At 42.0% G+C, this 27,817-nt stretch overlaps 1 protein-coding gene across 5 annotated transcripts in view; it reads right to left on the reverse strand.

Moving 5' to 3' along the window:
* Window positions 1–22,106, reverse strand: part of LOC117154132 (receptor-type guanylate cyclase Gyc76C-like) — a 100,512-nt gene extending 78,406 nt beyond the window's left edge. For 3 of the 5 annotated variants that reach the window (XR_013057935.1, XR_013057934.1, XR_013057933.1), the window contains exons 1-22: window positions 21,904–22,106; window positions 21,461–21,555; window positions 12,834–13,037; window positions 12,268–12,465; window positions 9,004–9,126; window positions 8,490–8,685; window positions 7,919–7,996; window positions 7,380–7,624; window positions 6,515–6,660; window positions 5,257–5,395; window positions 5,077–5,167; window positions 4,011–4,216; window positions 3,491–3,673; window positions 2,583–2,687; window positions 2,424–2,495; window positions 1,902–2,067; window positions 1,447–1,654; window positions 1,207–1,341; window positions 713–825; window positions 475–626; window positions 206–304; window positions 2–146 (exon numbers count right to left, since the gene is read on the reverse strand). The gene's annotated coding sequence lies outside the window, so the exon portion shown is untranslated. Of the gene's footprint in view, window position 1; window positions 147–205; window positions 305–474; window positions 627–712; window positions 826–1,206; window positions 1,342–1,446; window positions 1,655–1,901; window positions 2,068–2,423; window positions 2,496–2,582; window positions 2,688–3,490; window positions 3,674–4,010; window positions 4,217–5,076; window positions 5,168–5,256; window positions 5,396–6,514; window positions 6,661–7,379; window positions 7,625–7,918; window positions 7,997–8,489; window positions 8,686–9,003; window positions 9,127–12,267; window positions 12,466–12,833; window positions 13,038–21,460; window positions 21,556–21,903 lie in introns of those variants that run through there. The other 2 variants (XR_013057936.1, XR_013057937.1) reach the window with 2 other exon arrangements.
* Window positions 22,107–27,817: the final 5,711 nt, after the last annotated feature.

The raw sequence follows: 27,817 nt of genomic DNA on the forward strand, positions 1-27,817 counted from the left end.
CCGGAATGTATGCCAATTCGTAGTTGCAGCTTATCCAGCGGCCTGTGTCGAATTGTAAATTGTTTTACGGCTTCTAGGAGGCACAAGGACATACTAGCTATTTCTCCTGCGTGTTGAATACCGTTTCGAATTGGTAAACCGCTTACCTGTCGAAAGGAGTATAATTCAGGATCCTGTATCACGTTTAGATACTTTGTTTACTTACCACCATGTAAGCATCACCGATAGTTTCCACTTTGTAGACGTCGTAATTTTCTATCGTCGAATCGAAACAGGTGTACAAATCGTTCAGAAAATCTACCACCTGCGAGTGAAATAAATTCGTTTGAAATTGATATGCTAATATTTACGTTGATATTGATATTTAACGTTGCAAATGTTCCTCAGTACCGGTATAATTATTTTAATATCGATATCATACGATACAAAAATGCAAGTAGTTCGTAAATTTCGAAATATTCCGGTAGAAATTACCTGCAATGGTGTGCTTTCGGCAGACATGGCGGTGAAGCCGACAATGTCGCTGAAGTAAATTGTAACGCTATCGAAGCTTTCAGCTTCAACTTTGTGTCCCCGTTTCAATTGCTCTGCCACGTAACGCGGTAGCATTTCGTACAGCAACGCGTCTGAAAGATAAAATTTCGTGTAATATAATTTGAAGGAAACGTGATAGCGTTTTAATTGAGTGGCATTTTATGGAACGTCGAGCAACCTGTCTTTTTCTTCTCCTCCGTTAATTGGTCCGTTCGTTCGTCGACCAGCGCTTCCAGATTATTCGCGTATTTCTCCATCATGGCCATCATGTTGTCAAATATGTTTGGCTTCCTGAGAAAAGCATATCTTTAAGTTATTCCAACTTTTACTCTCTTTCATTTATTTATCTTGCTTTATTTTAACAATTGGAATTAAATAAAAATACATTTATTTTATCAAGTGAAATTAAAATGGCAAACGCTGGGTATATTCTCACTCGTGCAGATATTTCGCCTTTGTTGCTTTCTAATTTACGCTTATTAATCCTCGCTTATCGATATTAACTTCAAATACTTATATTTCTAGGATCTTTCAGCGATTTAACAAGGATATCGGCGAATTTAAATTTCAGAGAATTTATATTCTCAAGTCACTTAAGTAAATGTAATTATCACGTAGAATCGACTCTTCGCTTTATCGCTATAAAATAAGGGTTAAGATATTCAAACTTACATGCCCTTTCTCAAAGGTCTCAGTTTGTTTCTAACGATCTTGAAGTCTGGTCGAGTCTCAGGATCCTCGGCCCAGCACTCCATCAGACAAGCGCGCACGAAATGGAAACAGTTCTCCAACTGGTTCAACGGTGGTCTGAGATAATTCAAGGAAAACAGAGTAGCTGACAGGGTGAAAACAAAAGCACATAAAATTTAAGTATCTTCTGCCGTCGACAGACCGCGACTATAACGATAATACCTGAACGGTTCTGTATCCGGTTCTCTCGCGATTACTTTCTTCAATATCTCCGAAGGGGTTAATTCCGTGATTCCGAAAGGGCCGTGTCTCCCTTGAAGTTCGTACAACACTATAGCGAAAGAATAAACGTCTCCTCTTTGATAATCTCGCACGACTGGCTCTTGGCTTTTCGTCGATCGTAATAGTTCGGGTGCTCGATATAGCAAACCTGCGGAATTTGAACTTTAATTGTATCGTTATCCAAGACAAATGCGATTCATAAATGAAAGAACTTTGTAAAGAAAGGCCCACGACATAAAATTCATTGAGCAAATTGCAGAAGTTTTACATAGTTCTAGTTGAAGTCAATCTTTTCGAAAATTTGTCCATGTTACCGTAGATATATGTTTGTCCTTGTCATAGATACATCGCGTCTTTTTTCAAAAAATTCATAAATTATCTGTTCGACGAATTACCGTGATACTTCTTCATGACGTCACACGGCTCACACTCGGCGTCCTTCTTGAATTCGTGCAATCCAAAGTCCGCCAGCTTTACAACCCATCGAGAATCCACCAAGCAGTTCGACGTACTCAGCGAACCGTGAAATTTTATGACGGACTCGTGCAGATAGATCATCCCCTGGAAAGCGTACAAGCAGTAGCAAACTTGTGGACGGTGAATTCTATCAAAGGCGACGATTCTGGGATCAATTGCACTCGTCTGGTTGAATACGCGAAATTCTCAGAAGATATAACCCGAAACTCTCGATAACATCGTACGAGTACGAAGTTTCAACGGGTTTTCGCGAGGATAGGGAAAGTTTCAACGATCGATTGGGATTTCGATATGAAAAATTATATTCCACTGTCTCGACTACTTCTCTGTGCGAACCGTCGTAACACAAAACGTTATTCGAAGGTTTCTCGCGACAAAATTTCCTTTCTCGTTGATCCTTTTTGGACAAAAGAGTTTGTCGATTCTCGAACGATACGTACCCTGATTATATCTCCGACTAAGGACGCCATGAACATATTATCCAGCTTCATGTCCTCGTTCTCCAAGATATCCTGTGAGAAAAAAAAAAAGACGAGAAAATTATACCGAGGAATTGCGAACGTTTCGTCTACTTAATTATAAACTGTCCAAGTAATTACCTTGAGACTGCCACGAGCACAATACTCCACGACGATACATATGTTCGGTGGATCGGTACAGGCTCCGATGAAAGCGTTCAAATTATCGTGTCGCAAGTCTCGCATCTAGAGAAACGATCATTAATTTGTACATGGATCGGCATATTGGGTTTCGATGTTCTCGAGGCCACAGGTTAAATAACTTTTGGTCGACTGAATCGTAGTATGTATCCTGTTTATGATCTAATTGAATATATTTAAGATATATATCTGGCATTATAGATTCGTGCACGCGAGACTAATTTTCCAGTATTGACACGAACTATAGTTAAAACCACAAGCTTCTACCGCAGCTCTAACAATATTAGCTCAGTTATTCGAGAAGGTCCTCATCCGCCTAATAAACTAACATTGTTAGCGAAAGTTTACGAGTTACAAGTTTCCAATATTAGGTTGTCCGAAAAGTTTCTTTCGCTTTACAAGAAAGCAATAGATGCACAACATATTTTGTTTTATATTATTTTATTGAATCACGTCTGATCCATTTTGTTCTATTAAGACATTTGACAGATTAGGTTTTAAAGACACTTTTGGGACAACCTGATGTAATCGGTAATGAAACAAGGAGAATTTTGCAAATTAATTTTATAAATTGTAACTAAGAAACGATAAACTTATACGCGATCTACAACTTATAATTTGTCGATTTACCAATCGTTGTTACTGTTGGTTGCTAAATTATCGCACGAGGGCTCGATAACAGACGAACGGACAATTTCTTATCGAACGATCAGAAATCGTTCGATCGAAAGACAGAGTTTGATTGATGTTACGTATACGCTGGATGTCGATCGACCCAGTCAGCCGACCAATAGTTGGCTAATGTAAACGCGATTTAAGCGATCCATTCGAGCTCGTCCTATACTTACCACTTTCAGCTCTTTCTTCATCTCCCGTGTAATTTCGATCGATTTCTTCCGAACTTTCTTTACGGCGAATATCCGCCCCTTATAAACACCAATTTGCGTGTAAATCATCGAGTAACGAAAATCAGCATCTGGGTTCGAGCTGAGAGAAACTTGGCTGGTTCTCACAATAGGCTGCGTCGTTGTCTATCCGGGAAAATTATTTCTCTCGTTAAAAAAAGACGTTGCTAGGTATTGTTTAAACGTTTATTAAAAAAAAAAAACAGAAACTTCACTACATTGTAAGGTATTATAGTTATCTAATCTTACCACGTATGTAATTTTTAATTTATAATAGAATAAGCAGATTGCTAAGATCTCACAGTCGGTCTCATTGTATAAGAAGCGCAAGAGTATTATGCGGGATTTGATAGCGGAATAACGTGGAGCTTCGAAAGTCCCAGGATCAATTGGATCGAGGGAAATGACGGGAATAACAGAGAATTGGTATAAGACGACACAGAGAACGAAGCCAGGCATTTACCTTGGAATTGCATTTGGTAGGCGCCTCATTGGCTCCCGACGACTCGTCTTTCTTCTCTTTGATCTGAATGTCTTTGTAGTTCACCTTCCAGAGTAGGGAATCCAGTTCCTGCTCGTACTTCCAGTTTCTGTATAGCACCAGTAGCACCGCCATGATAATCAACAGAAATCCGCCGGCTATACCGCCCATGATTTCTCCCGTGTGAGCTAAACGATTTGATCGTAAGTGGCCAATCTGTTCCAGATATTTTTCCATTGTTATCGTAACCGATTGTTCTATGCAATATCTCTGTACTTTCAAAGTTCTGCAATTTATAGTTCTATACATAGCTCTACGGTTCCACGTTTCTACAGTTCTATAGTTTTATAGTGTCCACGATATTCTAGTCTATAGTCACGATATTCTGGTCTACGGCGATCTTATCCGTGGCTTCCTTTTCATTATTATTATTGATTCTTTTTTAAATAAACGAACCATCGATTCGATCGTTTCGAATATTCGGGTCAGAGATGCTCGCTCCATTCGATTCTTTTTTAATTGTACTCCCTCGTTCAACGTCTCGTGTTCAGCAGCGTTTAAATCGGTCACGACCGTGCCGACTGTGTTTCGTTGCATAATCCGTAATCGCAGTTACGTGGTCGAGATATGTATTCGATCTCAATTAAAGGAAACGAAAAAGATATCGGCGGGTAGGAAGGGCAAAAGCTGCCCTCCCCCTCCTTCTTCCCTCTCGGACAGATTTACATATGTAAATTTGAAGATCGGACCGGCGAACTTTATGATGTATTTTCGAACGATCGGCCTTAAAGGTACCGGAGAAAGCTGACGAATGGTAATTCGAAGGAGAACCAAGACCCTCTAGCCTGATCGCATTTTCACGAGCTCAAAAGTTTCGATTATCGAAGGGAAACATTATGTCTTACCGCTTGAAACCGAACACGTTGTTCGTTACCTCTTTGCTTTCACTTTATTTCCCTCTTTTTTCTCGATCAAATGTCACGAAAAATTGATTTATCGCTACCGTTGACGAAACCAGAAACGATAAAAAAGATGGTCGTATACGTACAAGTGCATTTTTCACCGTGGTAACCGCAATGAGGCTCGGCGATGGGCGGCCCGTCACCGATCCACGAAATATCCCTTGTCAATCGAAGTTTCTGTAAGTGAAACGTGAATCGATAAACGAAACCAATGGAACGTGGCCGGTAAGAAAAAGGCATGGTTAAAAAATCAGTTAACGTCTTACTGGCAGATTCGTGCCGTTCTCTTTTCCCACAAAGTAAGCTATAGGGTATAAACCGTGTCCCTTTGTCGGTCGATTGTCCAGAGCAATCAGAGTGTAATTGCCTTCAGCGTCTCCGTTTTCGTCCATGTAGACCATGTATCTGTACAGACGATATATCATGCAACAGGCAGGCGTCGTAACGCGCGCTTTACGCGCGCTAAAAGTCCTCGTAAATTGCGCAAAGAAACCCGTGAAGCGTTATTTCCCGTCAATTTTTATATCGTCGTTTCTCTTTCGCTCGTTATTAATTTTGCAGTTCGTTACTCGTCAAACGGTATAACGAAATATTATGCAAGCAATTATTCCACGATATTGGATAGCGGAGATACGAGCATCGATTATTTTAAGAGAGGAGGAAAATTACGAGAATCCGAGAGCAAGGATAGCCGCGTGAAAGCCTTAATTATTTCGTAGTGTCAATTATCATTCTAGACGCTTGCGTCATCGTAATAACCGCCGTCTCTGCTTTATTTGCCTCGTGTACTTTAAACCGTCTTACGCACAGACGTAAATATTTCCACGGTGATTCAGGTGATCTCGTATCCCCTTCTCGAATTCCACGATTAATATCACCACGATCTGTCGGATAAATCGCCGTTACAAATAACAGCTGCTCTAACTTTCCAACTTTATCGAACTCGATTAAATTTTATAGAACGCGCAACGATCAAAATTTTAGTAGAAAATCGATAGAACGTTTTTACTAGGAAGGATCGTAAAATATTTCTGTAAGTTTCGAAAACAATTGGTAACTTTGTTACAAGTAGCGTTCACGAGAATATCGTAGAATCGTCGTAAAATATTTCTTATGGGCGCTATTTACGGCTATGTTTATCGACGCATTCGTATTTCTGCATAACAAATAAATTACTTTACGTCATCTAGAAACAAGATAAACGTCGTTCTAATCTCTAGTTTTATCCTCAAAAGTCGCAGAATCTGCATAATTATTTCTTTGATCGTTAAACGGCTAGGTTTTCGTCGAAACGTGCAAAGAACGACGAATTGCCTCGTTTTCATCTTCGCCCACCCGATTACGATATGCAAACGGTAATCACTTCGTCGAAGATACATCGTCCAAGTACGAGTCGGCCATTTTCGGCGTACTTTTCGCGCCGCGAGATCGTCCCGCCACGAAACTGATTTACATATCGTAAACCGGCGCGATAAACAGCCGATTCCTGATCCACCTCGTCTTTTCTCTTTTTCTTGTACGTACCCCATGGCGCTTCGATAGTGAACGCCGTAAAGAGTCGCCACCATTTCACGGCCGTTTCGAGGGTCTCGATTCTCGTCCAGAGCTTTTAGCAGCGATCTTTCGTACAGATGCACCGCGTCGTACAGATACGCCGTTTCTGGCACGATCTGCCTTATAACACAAACAAACGATTACGTTTAAGAGTGGAAGATGCTTTTCCATTTGCGTCGAATGGCGAAGAAATTGTATAAATGTCATGGATCGATGGGAATTATTTTTATCCGTGGCTTATTGCGTTATGAAAATTATAATACGAGAAAGATGAGGCAGAATTTCATATGTTTCAAGAAGAAAGATAGGAATGTGATATCTTCGGACATAGAAACTAAATAATCGACGTCATGGATTTCATAGTGTTCGACGTCGAATAATAGATCGTGGGTCTTTATGTCTTTATGGAAATTTCAACATATTAGGTTGTCCGAAAATAGACGCACGACGTTTTTTATTTTATATTGTTTTGTCGAATTACGTACCATCCATTTTGTTCTGTTCAGATAAACACCGCGACATTTCACTCACTTGGTTTCACGTTTGTACGAAGGTGCACTGTTGTAAAAAACACGTTTACGAAAGAAAGATACTTTTCGGACAACCTAATAAAACATCGCGGAGAACACGCACGATATGCAACAAATATATAAAATATCGAAAGTATAATGTTCCTTGCAATCCTCGGAGAACGAAACTTTCTATTATCTCAGTTTTATTTGGTTAGTTGCGTCCGTAAAAATTCGAATCTCCATAAATATCCACAATTAGTAACGTCGAGGCGTTTCCATTATCGAAATGACAATTTCTCGAGGTATGTGATTATGATAGTCACCTGAATAATTCCACCCATGTTCGCCAGTGGATTGGTGAAATAAAATGGATGCTTTTGCCTGTACTGATTCACCATTCGTGTAAAATTCTTCGAGTAAATTGGAGCGCTAGCTACCACGCTGAAGTAGCTGCGATACGCTTTCAGGATCGACGAGTTGGTCTTCTTCTGCCATAAACCACGGAAGTACTTGTCCGGTCGTTTCTCGTCGTATTGCTCGATATCGACACCGACCACCCAGTACTCGCCTGCGGCACGAATTCACGCGATATGCTTTTTTTCTCCGCGGACGAGCATTTAATGAGAAATCTATACAGGATCGTTAGAATGACTCGCGTGGAAAATACGGATAGAAAAGAAAAACGTATGAATTCTTTTTCCTCGAAGGTCTGAATCGCTTGCGCGACAAATAAGAATAATTGTATTTTTGAGATGATCAAGCAGGATGGTTTTAGTAAAGCTTCGAAGACGAATATTAGACTACGATCTAATGACACTGCTCTCTAGTATATGTACCTGATTATGTTACAGCGGATTTATACCTTTTTCCAAGAGCTTCCTTTCGTCCAGAGCCATCAGCAGTCCCATGTGTTCATAGTAATTCCCTAGAATCACGTAAACTGGAACAAAAGCGTCGTACTGTCTCAACGATCGAATTTCAGGGATTATTTTCCTTCCTTTACTTGAAATTTTAATGATCCAAGAATTACTTTTTGCCTTCGAGTAATCAACTTTCTCCGTAGCTGCTTTTAATAGCCAAAGCAGGTCAATTTACGACTATTTTTAATAGAAAATTAAATGTATATCGAGTTATCAGGCAATTTACGCGCCGTATCTATTCACCGCGCGAAATTTCTGCAATCGTAACATGCGGGCTACCGTTCGTGTTCCAAATGTGCTCTTACACAAACTCGATGAAAAATCAAACTGCGGGTACTATATTTTAGACGGTACGCCGTTTGTGATTTGAAAAAAAAAGGGAACGTTAAAGATCATTTCACCGTTACGACGATCGTCGCAAAGTAAAAAAGCAGATTTTGTCGAACTTGGATAGGCAACACCATTTTTACGTCCTTTCTTCTCTTACGAATTACTAAGTCGTTTTATACTCACTTCGCGTTTCCCGATATGTTTCACTGACGTGTTTGTGGAACGGATTAGTCATATGCGTGACGTGATATGGTTCTTCCCAACAACGAAGAAAGTTCACTGTCACACCTGCAGAGTCGAACGACGATAGAATCGTCTCCGCGATCGTTGACATCTTGTTAAATTCGAACAGGGTCGAGTTCATGTACATGAACGTCACCTAAACGTTACAAACGAAGCTACAGGGATGTTGCCAATTTATAATTTTCGAGCGTTCCACGTTACTAGCAACAGTATTTCAAGACATAGGAATTCCAAGCCAATATTCTTCGAAATTCTTATGTTCCGTGAAACGCGTAGCGACGATTCCAAACTTTGCTCGATATTCGGACGAATTAAAAAAAGGAAAAAAGAAAAATCGTAACCTATGGTAACTTGGAAGCAAACCTATAGAATCGAGTATAGACTCTAAAATGAAATCTGTTAAAATTTACGGATCGGTCTGACGACTCCTTGCGTCGCGGCTTATTCTACTTACTTTCGTCCAGTTAAATGCCATCAGCACGGAAACGACGGACTTGGAGATTTGCGTATCGGGTGGTCTGGTTCTCGCGAACGTGGGGAATTCCTTTTTGTCGGACGATTCGCGATGAGTACAAAACTGAAACAAAGTTTGCAAATTGATGAACGTAATCGTCGTGATACACCTAATATCGTCTAATATTTCAAACGGAACCACGCGGAAAGATAAATTGCGTGGCTAGTTCCACGTGCGGCAAGCCAGTTTCGAATCTGCATTGAGTTTCTAGGTTGGTCTATTACTAGGTTGGAAAGCGAGGGACACGTAATGCGAGTGATTAGTGTGTCAGCTGGACTCGCAATATAACGGACCAGCGGAAAATCGAACAACAGAGCGAACGAAATCGTATACGTACGATGATTCACGGTTGTCTCGTTTGATACCTGAACTGGATTAATTAATGCTATAGGATATTAAATTTGATAATAACGATAAGGATCGCGAGATCCGATCCAGCTGAAAACGTACGACAAATACAGCACTGTTCAAAGGTAGTTGGATATTTTGTTCTTTATAATCGCTATAGTTACGTGTAATTATTTCTATTCTTAATAAAACTTTTTTCAAACATTTAAAAGCTAGAACTGACACTCACGAAAACTCGCCAATTGTCGAACCTTGACAAACGATAACATTTATAAATGGGATAGTAAAATATAATATTTCTATTTCGTTTAATAGGAAATTAAAATTTATATTCCTTCAGATCCCATAAAAAGGTAGTAAATGTTGCCTCTAGTTAGTAATTCACCATTATTCGATAATTATACTTAACGTTATTACAAATTGACAAAAGTGTTCATATACTTATGAACGTTAATGTACGTTAAACATGTAAAATTGATCGGGATAGATAAAGTCGATTAGTTTCTTTCGTTCGACAATGGGGCGAATTATTAAACGCATTTTTATCGTCGGGTCGATTAATTTCGCGCGAGTTCAATCGAAGGCAGTAGCTCGCGTTAAACGATTCGTGAAACAGCGTTCGTATATTTTTCGACACCGCGTCGCAGCCTCGAGGAGGAAAGTAAGTATTCAATGATCTGGATAATTTGCAGGGAAGACGAATGGTTTCTTTTCTCGATTTCCTCGCCCTGCCAGGACAGTCGCGAGACTAAAAAGAATTTAACGAATCGCCGCCAGAAATAGTTTCATCTTTCTTCCCCTTGGCGCGCTTTATCGTCTCTATCTTCCATCCTCTGTTTTTCTTTTCTGCAAAACTTCATTTCTCCAATCGCAGCTTGGCTATAAAACCCATTAGTCATAGTACGCAAAATATACAAACCCGTAATATACAAAAATACATATGACATTTCTAATATAAATTTCTCGTCGCGTGATATTTAGAGAGTGAGACAAATCTCTATTTACTTTATTCATAGAAGCATGAATTCGCATAAATGGATCGGTACGATGACATTTCGAATGTGAAACTTCTAGTACGATATTCGTATATTATATATCGTATTTTGTCAGCGTAACCTAAACATTTTGCCAAAGACAGTATACGTCCAGAATAAACAAGAATAGTATTATATAGCGTTATATGCTTCTCGTTTTCTCCTTCGAAACCTATCCTTTTTTATCGTCAAGAGGCTGGAGAATATTTCTGGAATAAAATCACTACCCTTCCACAAGAATAACAATGCGAACTCTTGATTTACTGCGATTTAAGCAACCATTACTGTATCTCGTACGATTCGTAATTCTTCCACGTATCGTTCATCGCTTACCTCGTACGAAACGTCAAACAAGTCGATTAAATTCGAATATCGTGCAAAATGTTTGGGGCTAACGAGCCTGGAACCCCGGCAGAAGCAACTGGCGAAATATAGAGATAGATAAAAAAACCGAGCTGACCATTCCGTGGCGCTGAATGGGTTAAACGTGTCGTAATCTCAGCTTCGCACATTCGTATTCCTCGGTGGTCGACGAATAATTTATTTCCTCGGTCGGCCCGCCAGCTGCTGGAAGCTTAAACCGCGCATTGCACCGCCAGATCACGTCGATACAAACGAAAAAACGATCGAACGAAACACTTCGGAGACCGTTCGTGCCATTACATAGGGTCACGGTTCTCGATTTAAATGGAACGCAACGTTCGATAAGCTACAGTCGAAACATATACGGTGGAGTTTCGATTAACCAGATAATAGATCTTGATTAATCGGCATACTGCTTTTACCCGGCATAGAAATCATATCGCACGGTAGATACAATTTTTTTAGTTAGTTCTCGATTTAGTTGGGCTACTACTTGGGGCCAAATTAGAAGATTAATCAACGTCCAACCGTACTTTCGGTATTACAAGCCGTGCAACGTTTGTTTTCGGTCGCGTGCTGCGGTCCTTACGATTGTATCTTTCCACGCGAGTAACTTACGATATTGCGAGAAATATAAGAGATCCGAACGAACCAGAAAGGTTTAATGGAAAGGAAAGACGTTAGGAGTGTCCAAGACTCTCAGTGGTACTTGATCTTGTCGATATACGAAGAAACCGCGATAAAAGTAGCATCGAGCTGAAAGCATGCACACAGCAAACTTGCTACTCGACCAAAGTGCTCCTAAAGCTTAGGGCACGCGTTCCGTTAAAAGAAGAGGAGCCTCGTGTCGAGGGAAGCTTTTCCTAGATTTCTGTTCGACTGCATTCGTACTACGAACTTTTCGTGGCGATACATTCGTCGTTACGCAACCGAGAAAGCATTTCGTACTAAAGAGCACGCGAGCGAGAGCATTCTTCAACGTTTCCATATTCGTTTCCCCTCTTTCTCCAGCTTTTAATTCGTCGCGTTACCAGTTTTGCGGACGATAAGCATATCGAAGAAAGAGGTTGATTCTCTATAGTTTCTCTTATAACAGGGCTTCTCTTTCGTATAAGTAGATTCAGTCGGTAGAGTTCATTTAATCAAACGCGAACTAATATTTCGTTACGAAATTCTATCCTACTTTTTCCATTTGTTAGAAATAATACGAGAAATTTTATCGACGAAAGGAATAACTATTTTTTATTCAATTAGTAAAGTAAATAGAACTATTTAATCAGAAATTAAATAGTTCGTTATTGAATTCTTCATCGTCGGATTACATCGCCGAAGGGTTAATAGAGAACAAAGTGGAAACGTTTCAGTTGACTCACGAACACACAGATTCGCGAGATAGACACGCGCATACACGCACCGGAATTCTTTGTCAAGGCTAAGAAAGAAAGAAAAAGCTACTTACGTAAGATATCATTGGAAGGTTGAACGCCGCCGCCATTCTGCCCTCGTGGATGCAAGTTTCCTGGGGTCCTATGTAAACGCTGATATTCTTCGTCCAGAGATCGGCGGTCATCAGGATGCTGGTCTCCTCTTCGCCATAAGTTTCCGCGACCAGGAAGTCGAGCTTGTGTCCGCGTCGACCGAGCTCACCTGCGTTTACCTACCAACCCAAGCAATATATATATATCCTACATTCTTCTCGTGGAATTAATTAAATTCAATCCCATCCTCGCGGCTCTACTTCTCCGTGTCGTTCAAAGTGAATTCTACTTTCGCGCTAGCTATCTCAGAATTTCCTTCCAGCTAAAAACGAGAAGATTATTCCAAGCTAATTTTCTCGATAAGGCATTCAGGCGTTCGCGACGAAACTTTTTTCTCGAGAAGAGAGATTTGTCTGGATTTTACCAAGAATATGTTGCGATAAGTGGAACAGAGGGATTCCAAAGTTGTATCGTTGTTAATTAGGTACTTCCGTGCTAATTGTGGTCAGTCTGGAAGCATTCGGGGAAAAATATGCGGTTCGGTTACCTCTTCCACGGCGAGCGATATGGCGCCGGATATCCGGTAACCAGGACGCTGATACTCCAAGTCGCCTGGACGTCTTTTCGAACCGGTGATGTAGCCGAGGGTGAATGTCTCGGCGTAGGCGCCCTTATCGAGTAAAATGTGGATCGCCGTTAGTAACAGACAAGCCCTCTCCACGTTTGCCAGTAGCATGCCCAGTTGCCGAACCTTTGCAAATTGATTTCATTTATTTGTCATTACAGTCTTGTACTAATCTGATCCGTTATAATTTCCATCCTGCAACCTTCCTTATGTCTTTGTATAAAATATATAAAGACAAAATTACAGCTCGTTTCGAATTTAATTTATCATAATTTTCGTTCTATTCAATTTTCATGTCTTTTTTTTTCTCTTTAAAGGATGTTGTACGCAATAATCAAAAAACTCTGCCTTTAAAGTGTACCGTTTGCACTTAACGGAAGCGAATCTTTCGTACATGCACTACAAGCGATCGACTGCATCGAGCTTCTGTTTGCAAGTGGTATCCGATAAAAGCACAAGCTCGCCGGCGAAAGATATAGAGAAGGTAATGAACGAATCCAGTAAGCTCGACGGGGTTGCAATAAACACCATCGATCTCCAACGGTGTGCCATACTTCCTCTTCCTACTATTTCGCTTTTCGTTCACCGCTAACTACCTGCTACCAATGTCCTTCTTCCGCCTAAACTATTGTGTTACCGAGCGGTGGACCTCGACACCTTACAAAAGAGATACGTTTCTCGTGATCGATCGAACCGCGTTTCATCGACGTACGAAGGTTTCAAATCGAATTTGACTTCGCCTTTCCGATATTGCAGCATCGAGCACGCCTTTACGATGTTCCCTCGCTCGCCCAATTTTCTTACATTTCCTTCGTTCGACGATCGAAACGCATCAAGCCGTTCTTTGTACAAATATTTCACAAATGAAAACTGCGGAGTATTTCCTATTTCTTATAGGAGAATAAAAAATACTATTCGCCGTATATATATATATAAAACGCTAACGTTAAAACGCTATTTTTTAAGCATAAAATTAGAAAATTAATAAAATTAATTTCTCCTGTGATCTTCAAACGTAATGGAAACGACGTTCTCACGAACAGGAAAACGATGCCTCGCTTGTGATTCAGATGGAGGCAAAGCCGACGTTGTTAATCAATGGCGGTGACTCAACGCATCGCTGTCATTCCTTTCTTTTTCTACACTGTCGTATCGTCGCGACGTACGATCGCGAAATCCTTTCGTCTTCTTCTAAGTACCGACAATCTACTGTCTTACGTAACTGCAACTTGCGAACACATTTAAAATTCTGTCCAACGACCTCGTCGGTTTTTGACGCGTTATTAAAATAGAGCACTCATAATAGATCGAAGCGAGGACCGATGTTCATCGACGCAATTCCTACGTCCACGATGGACATTGAAACGCGACTAAGAGAATGGTAACAAAATTAGAACGCGACTTGTGCACGTCAGCCACACACGGATTTCCTATTAATCCTCATGCCGTTCGACCAGAAAACTTTCGACGAAATTTCAAGTTGAAACACTCGAGAAACAAAATACACCAACGTAGGATTATTTGAGTCATCCGAGCTTCAACGTCTTGGGATTTAATCTCCAACCTGGAAATAGACAGCGAAATAGCCTATAGAAATAAAATAGTGTAGACGAGCTACTGGATTACGATAGTTACAAATTGAGAATATTAACATCGATCGAGGAAACGTAAAAAAGCTATCGAGTTGTCGATGTTTCGCAGCTTACCACGCCATTAATAACGAGTCAACAGCTTGTTTTCGAACGTAGATCGCTTAAAAATCGTTCATAACCGAATTCGGCAAATTGATTAGCTTCGCTCGAATAATCTTGTTTCACCCTGCAAGAAATTGCGAACGAAAATCGATGGCGTTGTACTCTTTCTCCTTCGGGTTCGACTTCGACATGGTGATAAATGCGCCGTAACTTTCAGCTGCCCCAATGGTAATTAACGAGGTGTGCGGGGTTATTAAGCGCACGCGAAAACGGGGGCGGCTAAGAAATTAATTTTCCGCGGGTGGACTGTCACAGTCGGATCGATAATTTCGTACGTGGCAAGGAATAAATCGGTTAAGCGTTTCCATCGGTCGAATATACCTTTTAATGGCTGCCGACAATTAAACAGATAAAAATCTTGACAGGGTATCTCGTTTGGACTCTGGCTATGAAGACTTCGTTCTCTTATCGAGAGATTTATCTCCCAGTCTGGTTGTATTGTTCGTGATTTTTTCTTTTTTTTTTTTTTTTTTTTTAGTCAGCTTAAAAGCAATCGGGCCGCGAAATCGACTTTGACTACCGTTTTTCATTCGATATTTTATATTTCGTTTCATCTGCATGATAAGCGAGAATCAATTAATCACGCGATATCGTTCCATTGAATTCACAGGCTAGTTTTATTAAATTTACTCCGATTGTTTCGGTTCGAATAATTTACGAAATGGTAGATTCAACGGTGTGAAATTTCCAACCAGCGACCCTATTCGCGGCGACGCGAAACGACGAAACACGAGCCGCAAATCTTCCATCGTGTTACATTGACGGAACGTTTACTTACCACCGAGACTCTAATTAACTTTGAAACTGATTCGTACAAATTTCCGTTTGACGCGTTGCAAGGCACGTGGCTCAATTAAGTCGGATACATGACGTCTTACTAAGAATATCTCGGTACTCGTTTACCGCTACCCACGTTCATTTATGCGTCGCGATGCTCCAACGTTACGTGTCCTTAATTAGTAAAGAATTATCGCCCGGTTGCAACTATCGCCAAGGCGAAATCGAATCTGCTGTTGCGACGAATCGTAATCTCTTCATTATATTCCCTTGGTGGCTGGAACAAACGACGGGCATTAAATTCGAGGTAGAAGACGTATCGAGCGTGCCTATACGTTACGCTTGTGTCGTGAGAGACTGGCGTGAATCTTGCGTAGCTGGCTGACTTTTGCGCCTTCTTTTACTCGGTGAATGCTTGTACTTTTTATTTTTCCTCTTCGCTTTATTTCACTCCCTTTTCTTTTTTCTTCTCTTCTTCTTCGTTTTCTTTTTTGTCCTTTCCCTGTTTTCATAATAGCGTTTAAATACACATGTTCTCTTTCTCTCACCGCGCGAAAGAAATCGTGAGAGCCGTATCGAGATGGAGGTCGTAAACAGACGCGATATTAAAAGGCCGCAGAAACAGATTTATGGCGTCGTGAACAATCGTCGATATAGTTACGCTCATGGTGGCGAGCTTCACAGCCAACGCTAAGAGCCGGATCTTTAACACATTCTTAACGAAGCTCGCGTTTTACTCCACCGGCAACAGGTTAATCGTTCCTTTTAACGCGTTTCAAGCCTATCGAACGAGGGTGTGGAAAGAAGCTTCTTTCTTTCAAAATATTTTTCCGCCCTCTACTTCTTCTCCTCTGTTATTTTATTTTTTAACTCTGTTTCCCTCGCTTCCTCTTTAGACCGCTTCTTTTTTTTTTTTTTCTTGGAATATTTCATTCGTAAAATGTATGGAACACGTGAAAATATAATGCAAGAAATGGTAGATTTTTAGAGGCGAGATCAAGGAATTTTGGTGGACGATTGTTCTTTCGAATGCAATTGCGCGAAATGATAGAGGTCGTTTTAACAAGCGACAGGTGCTGGTTCGAAGCGACGGACATGGAAACCTGTACGGGAACTTCGTAATGTGGTATTCACCGCGCGTATTTCCGCTTGTCCCGGATAAATTTCCCGCCCTTATCTCGCGCCGTGCTAAATAAATATTCCACCTAACGCGTGCTTTATCGCGGAAGATCGCGAGTCGTAACGTACGTGCCGTGCAATATCGTCAGAATTATATTCCTTCCGTTCCGTTTCTTTTTCATCGTCTCTGTTCGAACAGCGGATAATAGGCAAATTTTCCGGAAACAGCGGCAACTTCCGTCATTTTCGATAAACTTCGAGGAACGATAACGTACGGATCGAACGAGTATGAGAAACTTTGTGATTCGTGAGCGAAATACCGCGCAAGAATAAGGACGATATTCAATAAAAACATATACGGGCTATGCCGTGTATAAAAATCCATGTGACTGAAAAAAATACTTAGTAGCCAGTTCTTATATTAGGTTGGTGCATATGAAATTTCGTTTCTTTGAAGTTTAAATTTGACGAAAATATCGCGCGTTAAATTCCGTCCTATCTTCAATCACCAACCACATTAAAGTAAACTCGATGTCACGTATAACGTAATTCGAAATCACATAAATTCGATGTTGAGAAGATTTACAGATAATAAAGATATCAAAACCTCATTATCGATGCTAAAAGTGTCGTGAAAGTCGCAGGAAACATAAATTTTCGGCAGGGTGAAGGAGTCCCCTGTTCTACATAAATAATTTTTTAATCGAAAGAAACCGCGATACTTTCTTTTTAAGAATTTTCGGATTCTCCAATCGACTTTACAAATTCGCACCATTGTTCTTCGATCTTCGTTCTCGTTTCTTAATTTTTATTTTAGAACAAATCGTTCGAAATTGTTCAGCTCTGGACGGTTCGAACGATCCAAATTTCCTGCGACTCCGTAACAAATTTTCAGCCTCGAGACCATCGTCATTTTCCTTCGTCAAAGCCAACAGGAAGAGTCACCGTTTTCACATTTGGCATTCGTTTTCATTCGCGATCGCCGGTGAAAAGTTAGAGGAAAGGCGTTTTCGAAATCCGCGGCCGACTCGCCAGCTGACGAAGGTCAGCGAGAGAAAGTAAATGTACCTGGTTGTAGCACGTTTTTATTACTATTTCCTTGAGGAGTCGCGGTATCGAGCGCCTCGGGTATTCTTCGAGCACGTTACAATTCGCCATGGTCTCGCGCCAATGTGCCTTCTACGCGTCTACACGCGTGTGTCCGCTTAAGCTATTACATATGTGGAACACGTTTGTTCATACTGCTGACTATATTTAGAAGTTTCTCGAAAGCGAACGTTACACGGTGAACCGTGCATAAGGAAAAGCCCCGCGAAATCTGGAGTAACGCTCTGGGTGTGTATACGCAAACTGTAAACGTTCGTTCGCGCGTTTATGACGGCGACGCGCGTCGTCGTTTTGTTGACTAGATCAATATTGAGATTTAACGCGTAACAAATACATATTTTGCTCCGACTGTTGCAAAAGATTGCAACGTACCTACGCGATGACATTTCATTTGTAATGAAATATCGCGCGAAATATTACGTCGGTGATTTTTTACTTCTTGAGATTTATCCTATTTTAATGATTCTAAGAGATTAGGTAAAAAGAAATTTAACGAGTCAGCGATGCCAGTGAACGCGTTAAAACGGATATCATGCGATTTCCGTGTGGAATGGAAATTATTTAACGCAGTAGCGAACGCATTGATCGATTAAATCTCGATTATCAACCTCGAAAGGTATGGTCCGATCAAAAGAAATAAACGATACGGGATAGAGGGATCGTAGAAAGAAGAAAAGGAGAAAAATATACGACGAAGGTTAAATCGTAAGGTTCGCGGAGCATGTTGCGTGTCAGGGACCTTGTCATGCTGCAACTCGATGGAATCTGATAAAGTCCATCGAGCGGGATAGGACACTCTCTTTTGTCGGCTCCTTTTTTATAACAATTTTTTACGAGAACAAGCAGCCCAGCTTCTGCGAATGCTATTGGATAGGGACTCGCATGACCCACGGTTGGCCGTGGTTTCATACAACTACGAATGACAAAAGAACGGTCTCATAACCCGTAAAATACGAGAGCAGCCGCGTCCTTTCTCCGCCAATTTGCAAACGATGTATCCTTGAATTCTCCGAATTAATTTCTTCGAATTACCGGAGCAGCGCAAGAAATAGAAACCAAGCGTCGAGAAATACGACTCGGCGGTTGATCGCGTTCGATTCGAAGGTAAAAGTAATCACGAAGAATGATTTGCGACGGGGAATCTCGACTACAGACCGGCAGAAAGTGACTCGATGCGATCATGGGGGCCGACTTTCGAAAAAGGTGATCTCGGTATCTGTGTCACATGGTGTTACATAGAGAATTTTAGGCACGCCTCGATTCGGTTGCGTCAACGGGTTATACGAAGCCACGAGTCTCGAGCTGCCCGATTCAATTTCTATTCGTTCACTGTTCGACGATCATTTTCTAATTAGACGAGCTCGTCAAGTAGGAATGGCGGATGATCGACGCGCGCATAATCGTTGGATAAACTCGACAACCGTCTGACGAATAATTTATGAGACTACATTAATCATACCGTGAGTTACAAGTGTCATCGACGAGTTAAAGATAGCTTTGAAGAGTGTCGCGAGACCATCCTTGCTGCCAGACAACAATAAATCCTGCCGCAGTAAGATCGGCCGTGATGGCGAGATCTAGAGCAAACAGCGAAGGCGTTGCTCGATTGTGTGCAAATCGAAATAGCGGTCGCCGATACGCGAGATACACGCTCTATTTTCGTGTTATTGGACCTTCCGTTTATTTTCGTAGACAGGCTAGGGCAAATCACCGAAACGCTGTTTGTTTCTATTCCGCGTCGAAAAGTCACGCCGAGTGCCACCTCGTGTATTTTCCGAACTTCTTCACGCCCGCTGCTCGCAACTTTCAAAAAACTGCAATCTCTTTTCATCACCTTGGCTGAGTGTATTCCTCTGTACGCGAAATTTTTTATCTCGCGCTATTTGTCTTCCTGCGTTGGTCGTTGACTCGTTGTCGTCCTTTCGTTTACCTTCTCCTCGTTTCGACGATGAACCGACCGATCAGAGACGAGAACGAGGTATCGCCGGTAACTAGACTGAAACTTCTCCGATTTCTGTCCTATGTTTACGCGCGGTATTGCCAAGCACCCACGCGGATACCGTGGATTTAACGCTCGACTTCTCTTTGTTAGATGTTTCCTCGTTTCAATTCTAAAACAATTTATTACTCTGTCAGAGATATGATATGTAATATCTACTCTTGCGCTGTTGCACTTAAACGACGATTTTCAAATTGCCATCGTAACTTCTTCGCGTTGAAACTCGTTTCTATTGTATATTCATAAATCCTAAATTCCGCGTATCGCATAAATTCCAGAATTTGTTCCTATCGAAACTTGTTTCTAGCGTGCCTACTCGTAACAGACCTATCGCACGGCAATGCGATCGTTCTAGCTAGTCGCGAATTTCTTTGCGCGTTCGATACATAGGACAAACGTTTCACAGCACAATTTCACATTTAGCCCGCGTATCGGCACGGGATCTCGGCAAACGAATAATAAGAAAACATCACGAACGTATTTCTCGATATATCCAATGAAAGCAAATTAAAGCGAGTATCACGGTATGTAATTTCCATTAAAATTCGATGTGTCCGAAAATTCGATATCATTCGGACGGATCGAAAGAATTTCGCTCATTAACGATAAAGACGAAAGTATCTCAATTAAAGAGCGAAAACGTTGCGGAATCAAAGCAGGTAGAGCCTTTACTTTGAGAGCACCGCTTCGCACCGGCTCCGGCTAAGCGCCTCGGTTTCTCGGAACGCTTACATCCTCGTAAATATCTGCACGTCGAAGTTGGTTAATACACTTTCGAACGAGTCGGCGGAAAGGGACGCAGGTGACGGTAAGTGGTTTCCTCCGACTTCTGACACCGTTCGCGTTAAAAGGTTCAATCGTTCGCGGTTGTCGACGTTCGATTTTCGAAATTTCGACCGCCCCGTCAGAAACAAGATTGGCTACACACTCACGAGACCCTATTCATGATTTATCGGGCCAAGTTTTCGTCGGCACGTGGCAACACTTGCCCGCCGCCAGTCATTCAGAACTGGCTAGAGTCCTTTCCACGTTGTCCCGATCACCTTTCCCCCCTTTCGATCACCTACCACCGTCCCATTCCAATCGCCTTCTTTTCTATTCTTCTTTTTTCGCCAGCCTACGCTCCTCCGAACATCGCGGACCTTGCCTCTCTATTTTCTCTAACCTGTCTCTGGTATCGTGTTTGTGCGCGTTGTTTTTTGGCCTACTTCAAACGGTACGTAGAAGCTCGACATGGAATTTTAGGGAGTCGCAATGCAAACGAACGTTCGTACGCAGACACGTGTATGCTGATATTTGATAGAGATAGAAATGCGTGAATTAAAAATCGTGGAGACAGATTTTGTAACAATGCGTATACTGATAGAAACGAACGCGTTCTTTATAGACGAACGCGTGCGTTTTAGTATCCAATGCAGATTAAAGTACGCGGATTAACCATTTTCCGAGTACATGTTCTATTAGCGTATTGTTCGAGTGGGTGTTGCGATTTGTCACGCGTTAGAAAAACAGAGGCAATTTCAAGGAGTTGCAGTAGAAACGGACGTCAATTCACAGACACGTATGTATTTCAATATTATGCGAAGATAGTAGCGCGTTGATGAAAAATTGTATCTGCGCACGTTGTATTAGCTCATATATTACAGTTATGACTTTCGAGCGAAAGAAAAAGAAACACTTTGCTACGAAGAAAATCGAACGATACGCCTGTTAGCTTATTTTACATTGATCGAAATGTTTCATTAAAATCTTCGTTATAATCTTCTTCTTTCTCAATGAATTATCACGCTTACCTGTGTCGTCGTATTCCCGTGTAATTATACTTTGTCAGAGACAGACGATTCTCAGCGGAACACCAGAAGTCGTACGGACACGCGAAATTGCATTCCTGGAAAAGAAAGAGCGCGCAATGGACACCAGTGGCACCACGTCGATCGCGATACCGACACCGTGGAAGATAATTAAAGCATTCCAAGCGATGGCGAACTAGAATCTCCGTAATTTAAATTCGTGACTGTCGCGTGGTCCACGTGAGACAGCGTGCAAGAACGCAGCCCGTAATCGTTACGGTGTATCAAAGAAATAAAAAGCACCGGTTACGGCTATTTTCCTATCTATTTCACAGATTCGTTCGCTATATCCCATTGAAGAAGCTTCATGGGAAGAATAACAAACAAACAGACAGGAGGAAAAAAACCAGAAGTTAGGAAAGTAGAGAATGATTTTTCTAAATTACCAAAGATAAGAAACAGCGCAAGGAATGATGTAACGCGCGATGAAATCGTGATGGAAAAAGACACTCGACGGAACGATCGAGAACTATATTTGTCGAAGACGGTAGAGAATTTAAATTAAAACGACCGTCCCGCCGGTACGAAGAGAACGACGTGAGACCGGCGGTCGACAGTGATCGTAGGCGCGCGCGGCCAGACTGACTTCTCTCTGCTCGTCCTCTTTCCCTCGTAGCTCGTACGTCGAGCGTCGTCGCCGTCGGCGTCGTCGTCCCATTCACAGTCCCCGACGCTACTTCGACGCGGTGATATGTTGCCCAGGCGCATGAGCACTAGCCGCGAAAACGATTCGAAAAAGGGGGAGGCGCGCGGAACTCGACCGACTGGACTGTTCCTTTCGATTGCCGGCAATCGTCGTCTTTTTAAGGATCTTTCGCGTTACGTTCGATATCCATTCCCTCGCGATCTCGTCGTTAGGACATCGATCCGGCATTGATATATTTGGATACTGTTTATAGTTATAGTTAATATTCAAGGCTAGAACTTTTTAGAAGTAATCGAAACGAAAAGCATAGAGAAAAACGTGTAACGCAACGAGAGATACAAACTTTAATCAAAAGCTTTTAAAAATCTGACCTATCCGCAGTTGTTCGTTCTAACAACTCTGGTAGTTGTAACTCGAACATACGCGACAAACAACGTTTGCAACTGAAAATTAAATTAAATTCTCTTGGCCCATTGCACAACGCAAAGTCGAGAATCCTAACGCGCCCGAAAGGAGATGAAGATTTAAGACGTTCCATTCGTGCCGATTTTCTGGGAGCGAGCTACCAACCGGATGGAAATAAAAATTCATGTTCCGTCGCGACGATCCGCGAGAGCTCGCTTCTCCGAAATTTTCCCCTCAAATTTCCCCGATCCTCGAAGCCTCGTGGATGACACCGTAGCACCAGGATTTTGTCAACCGCAAATAAAACCATGCCTTATCCGATGGTAGAGGGATTACGGAAGAAAGTCGGCCCATTTTTGGCCACCGTCCGACGTTTGAGAGAACGAGGCAGCATAGAGCGAAAGAGCTGCTCCCTGGTGAAACAGCGCATCGTGTTCCCTTCGAGTATCTAATCCAGCGTCGACGAGTATTCAACCTCGCGTTTGCATCGACGAGGCTGAAACTTTCGACTCTCGTTTCATGCTACGTCCGAAAGTCAACGAGCGCGTACATACGATCTCGTTTTCTGTGTCTGCGTCTATACAAGTTGATCTTCACGCATGTACGTGTCAGTGGATCTATGCATGACAAGAGATTATTAACATCAAGTTATACCGGTGCAAGTGATATTGTCCCGGTTTGACGTCGAACGATATCGACATTCCTGTCGGAATGAATTTATACTCGATGGAGTCTGTTTCTGGTATTATTCCATGCCACGATTATGCGTTTTGTACGAAACGTTTTGAAATTTCATCCGCACTGGAATAGGATCGGACTATCGCGATTATGTCGGTAAAATTTGAAGCCGATTTAAAAATGTATATAGAAGTTGGAAGATCGTAACAATAGGGCGTATCGTTACAAAGCTAACGAAATTTCAAAATGCTTCCTACGATATATACGAGATGCTCCGTGATAAGCGCACAAATATTTCCATGACCCACTGTATCTTCTTGATACGTTCCAGATTCTAGTCTATTCTTTCGTTCTTCTCTAATGCTCTTGAGAAAACGTGGGAACCCAACGCTCCTACCAGGCACAAACAAATCTTCGCGCGCTCAGATTACAGATGAAATATTTGCCAGGCAGCTGTCGTATATTTTAAAACTACAAGAAGTCTAGAGCACCAAAGGCGTGCAAAATATGAAATTATGGTTCATCCGGCTTTACCGTCTTCTTCGCTGCTCCATTAAACATCGCCGATCTTGGGAAAGAAGGGCAAAAAAGTTCGCTGACAGCAACGGCCGAAACTTCGAATTTTTACGCTCCGCAGATAAATCTTGCCGGCCATATTTTTCCACGCGAGAGCGTTCTCCTTTTTGAAAGCGAAGCCGAAAAAGCGCGATTGATCGATGGTGTTCGGTGGATCGGCTCGTGAAATTTTTCAGGTCCTGGTCGATCGAATTCGCCCACGAAATACTCGCTGTCACGTTGATCTCACGCGAAGTTTCGTCGCGATAGATCGACGAGGAAGGGGAGAAAGGAGGCGGAGTACGGTACTGCAGGCGGATAACCCTCTTTTTTCGCATCGTCCACCGATTATGCATTACGCAAGTGCGTAAGAACGCGCGGAACTCGCGCGTGACTTGCTTTGGAGAAAGGTGCTTCTACGTACTCGCGGGGACAAACCGTGCCCCTCGCCGCGAAACACATCGTGAATCCACTTCTTTTTCCAACTGTATTTCTGTCTACTTTCACGTAACACACGGCCCTTGTCCTATCGTAACTAAAATCCGAAATTTCCTGAAAACTCGTAGCTCGTGCGTAGTTCGACCCGAAATCGGACCGGCACCGCGAGTCGAAATTTATCGCCGGTTGAAATTTATCGCGAATGTCTTTCGAAGGCTCGTGGTTCTTTGGCTCCGAGCTCTTTTAAACGCCCGACCGGTGAAATTTACTGTAAGGACCCGTCTCGTTCGTTGCCCCAAGACAAATAATACCTTCTTTCGTAATTAACTTAACAAAGCATCTTTATTTCGCTTGGCCTCGTTCGTTTCTAATTTTTCAACGGTAATGGCCGAAGGAACGGAAGAATGGCAAATGAAAGAGGAAAGGGAGAAAACGATTTCGAATTCAGCCCAGTGACGCGATTAAAATATCGCCAAGCCCAACGGTGAAACGAAGAAAAAGTCAATCATCCGGCGGGCGTGAAAGTTCTTCTCGAGATTAGCCATACGCCCTTTCACGCTCGATCGAGGTAAATCACGCAGTTAGCATGGTAATCGCGTCTCCATCGTCGAGGAACGCGTCGTGAGTAAGACCTCGTGCGCACAACCTCATCCGCGATTTTTCTACCGAGCCAAGCGAGAAGAGGAGCGGCTCGTCCTCGGGATCATTGTCGCGCGACCTAGTTTTCCACACGGTTAATTAAATCTTTTTTTTACCCGGACGGCTCCAATCGAAATCGGGCCACATGGGGTGGGACCGGCCATTAAACGCTCGTTACGCCTCGTTTTCATGCCGATAGCACCGTCGAAAGTGTATAAAAAAGAGCAAATTCCGTGTAATTGCCATCCCCATCTCAGGCAATCGTCGATCTTGTTACACGAACGACAAAGCGACACGACCACCACGACGATCTTTCATCTCCTTCTGCGCTGCTTGTTTGTTTTTCCATCTCATTAAATTGCTTTTTCTTTTCCTCTCGTTTACCCTTTTTCATCGTTCATTTTTATTTTCTTTTTCGATCGAGGTTGCACCTAGTCTACTCACGAACGTCGAGAGGCTTTGAGAGGTTCTATTTGTTTCGATTTTACGATTTTCGTTTCTTTTTGTCTGCTTCATAGGTGTTTCTCTAATGTGTTCGTTTTATTTGTCGAGTTTACAAGATCGTATCGGCAGCGATACAGAATTTAGTTATTTTTACGTTTGCCGAGTTATATAGGTCAAGATACGCCATAAATTTCGTGTATTCTTTTTCTTTTCTTTTTCTTATGGGACGATCACCGTATCGTATTTTAAAATCAATTTATCGATACTCGTTGCACTAAAACTACACGCGACGAATTATCGGGAAAAAAATCTGCGAAATAACCTAGTTATATTTAACGACGAAAGAGAGCAGCAGGTGGAGCGGAGCAAAGTAGCCAGTTAAGAGTGGCAAATTAAAAGACAAGTGAGCCTTCGGGACAAAATTCAACTTTGTGACAAGTATAACGACACAAAGATTCATCGATCATCATACGTGATCGGCTTGTTAAACAAAGCTGCTATCGTAGTCATCGATCTGGTTTCCGTATGTAGAATGAAGTTGTTGTTGATCGAACGAGACGAAGAAGACGACGAAGAAGGAGAGGAAGAAGCAAGAAAGGAACGATCAGCGGTTCAGAAGCGTTCTCACGTAAAAATACTCGCGTTAATTTCATTGCACGCGTTAATACATGCTCCGAAATGGTTCGCTTTCCGATCCTTCGTAATTACACCGATTATCCGTGGTGAGCGTGCATGTCCAGCCATTTTGAACATAAATTACTCGCGATCACCGATACGTCCCTGCATCGGTAGAGAAATAAAAGAAATCGCGATGGAGTACGTGACCATCGAAAGGTTCTGCCCTTTTTACCGATACTTTCTCGACGTTTGCAACTGTTCCCGAGTTGGCTCGGGGCCAACAATCATTTTATTATCGCAGTTTGCACCGCACGGGACTGGCTAACCACGTTGGTCGTTAGTATTTTGTTAGAGGTTTTCCCGGCTTAATAAATTGGATAGCATGGGACAAGTTCGAATTCACGATGTCGTTTCGCCTATTCGTTAGAAAAATGGAGCAACGAGATGGTCGCGACCGAAAATTCCACCGGTCTCGTTGCTCTTCCCTTTGTAACTCGTATAAAACTGGCCGCAATTTAAAAACTACTTTACGAAACAACGTTTTAATTTCGGAATAATAGTTTCCGCTTAACGGTATCAATTTTTATCGCCGCATTAACCCGATAAGAAATTTCTGGCGAAGCGTAATTCTTGCGGTCGTAGCTTTACGACCGTGAAACCACAGACCCATTCAGGTTCTCAGAACCTACGCAATTATGTCTAATTCGCGATACATTCGTCTTATTTTTTCCTTCTTCGAGGATTTATCGGGATACACTGGGAAGTTTGGCGTTGAGCGTTCTTCACGGCAAAGTGGCTCGACTTTGTATGAAATTATCGATGTGGTTAAAGCTGTGAAAGACTATTAAAGGTGCTCGAACGACACCTGTTGCTCCACACCGAGTCTCCAACAGAAATTTCGTCGGGTCCGCTTTTCCATGGATTTCGATGTCGCTGCCAATATTTCACCTGGATAATTGTAACCTGCCCGCGGTCCTCGTAAACGTCGTTTCGTGAGAATTACGCTTGCACGTATATTGATAATAACACCGCTGCCACGTAATAACTTGGCAATACGTTTAATTTTCGCGATACTTGCCCCACCATCTCTTTACCCCGTGTACGTTTTACCTTACGTTTGGATTCTCGTTGTACGTCAAGACACGGATTCCACGAATAAAACGCCTGGAGCTTCGTCGCGATCCTGTATCTTTCGTATCCGTGCTTCGCGTAGTTTCAAAAGTTATTTAATAAGGACCGTTCGACGGCTGATGGCTAGGCGAAACTTCTGCCCGTTTTGCTGTCGACCTTCGCTCACGAACGTCTCTTCTTTATGTTTTCTCACGATGAAAATGCTTCCCCGGGAACGGAAGTCACGGACGAGCTTGATTAAAACTCCTTCCATAGCCTCCTTTTTTTTTCCTTCTAGAAAACGTCTTTTCCTGTTTTTTCATTAGACTCGGACGATATCGAAGCGGTGCGCAATAAGAAATTGAATTCCAGATGGAAACATCGCGATAGATGAGTTTTTCTAGAGCTTCTGGCAATTTGAATTTCTGCTTCTTAAAAAAAAAAAAGAAAAAAATTGAACGAGGATCGAATATTCATATCACTGTAGAGCTTCATTTGTTGGAACGAAACTTCAGAGTCTGACGAAATGAACTCCTGGTGACTGAATCTACTTATATGGACGCGAACTCATTGCGCACGAAGCACCGTGCTAGATGCGTTTTTCCGAACTTTCTACTAATTTAAACTTCTCCTTCTCGACCAAATTTAGACTTATCGTAGATCAATAAGGAAGAATCTCAGATTTCTTAAACTTATTCTCTAATATAATTAGTATCGAGACCGAATAATTTTATGAAATCGACGATGCTACTACTACTACTATGTTA

Source organism: Bombus vancouverensis, chromosome 3, assembly GCF_051014615.1.
Source record: "Bombus vancouverensis nearcticus chromosome 3, iyBomVanc1_principal, whole genome shotgun sequence".
NCBI classification, from domain to species: domain Eukaryota; kingdom Metazoa; phylum Arthropoda; class Insecta; order Hymenoptera; family Apidae; genus Bombus; species Bombus vancouverensis.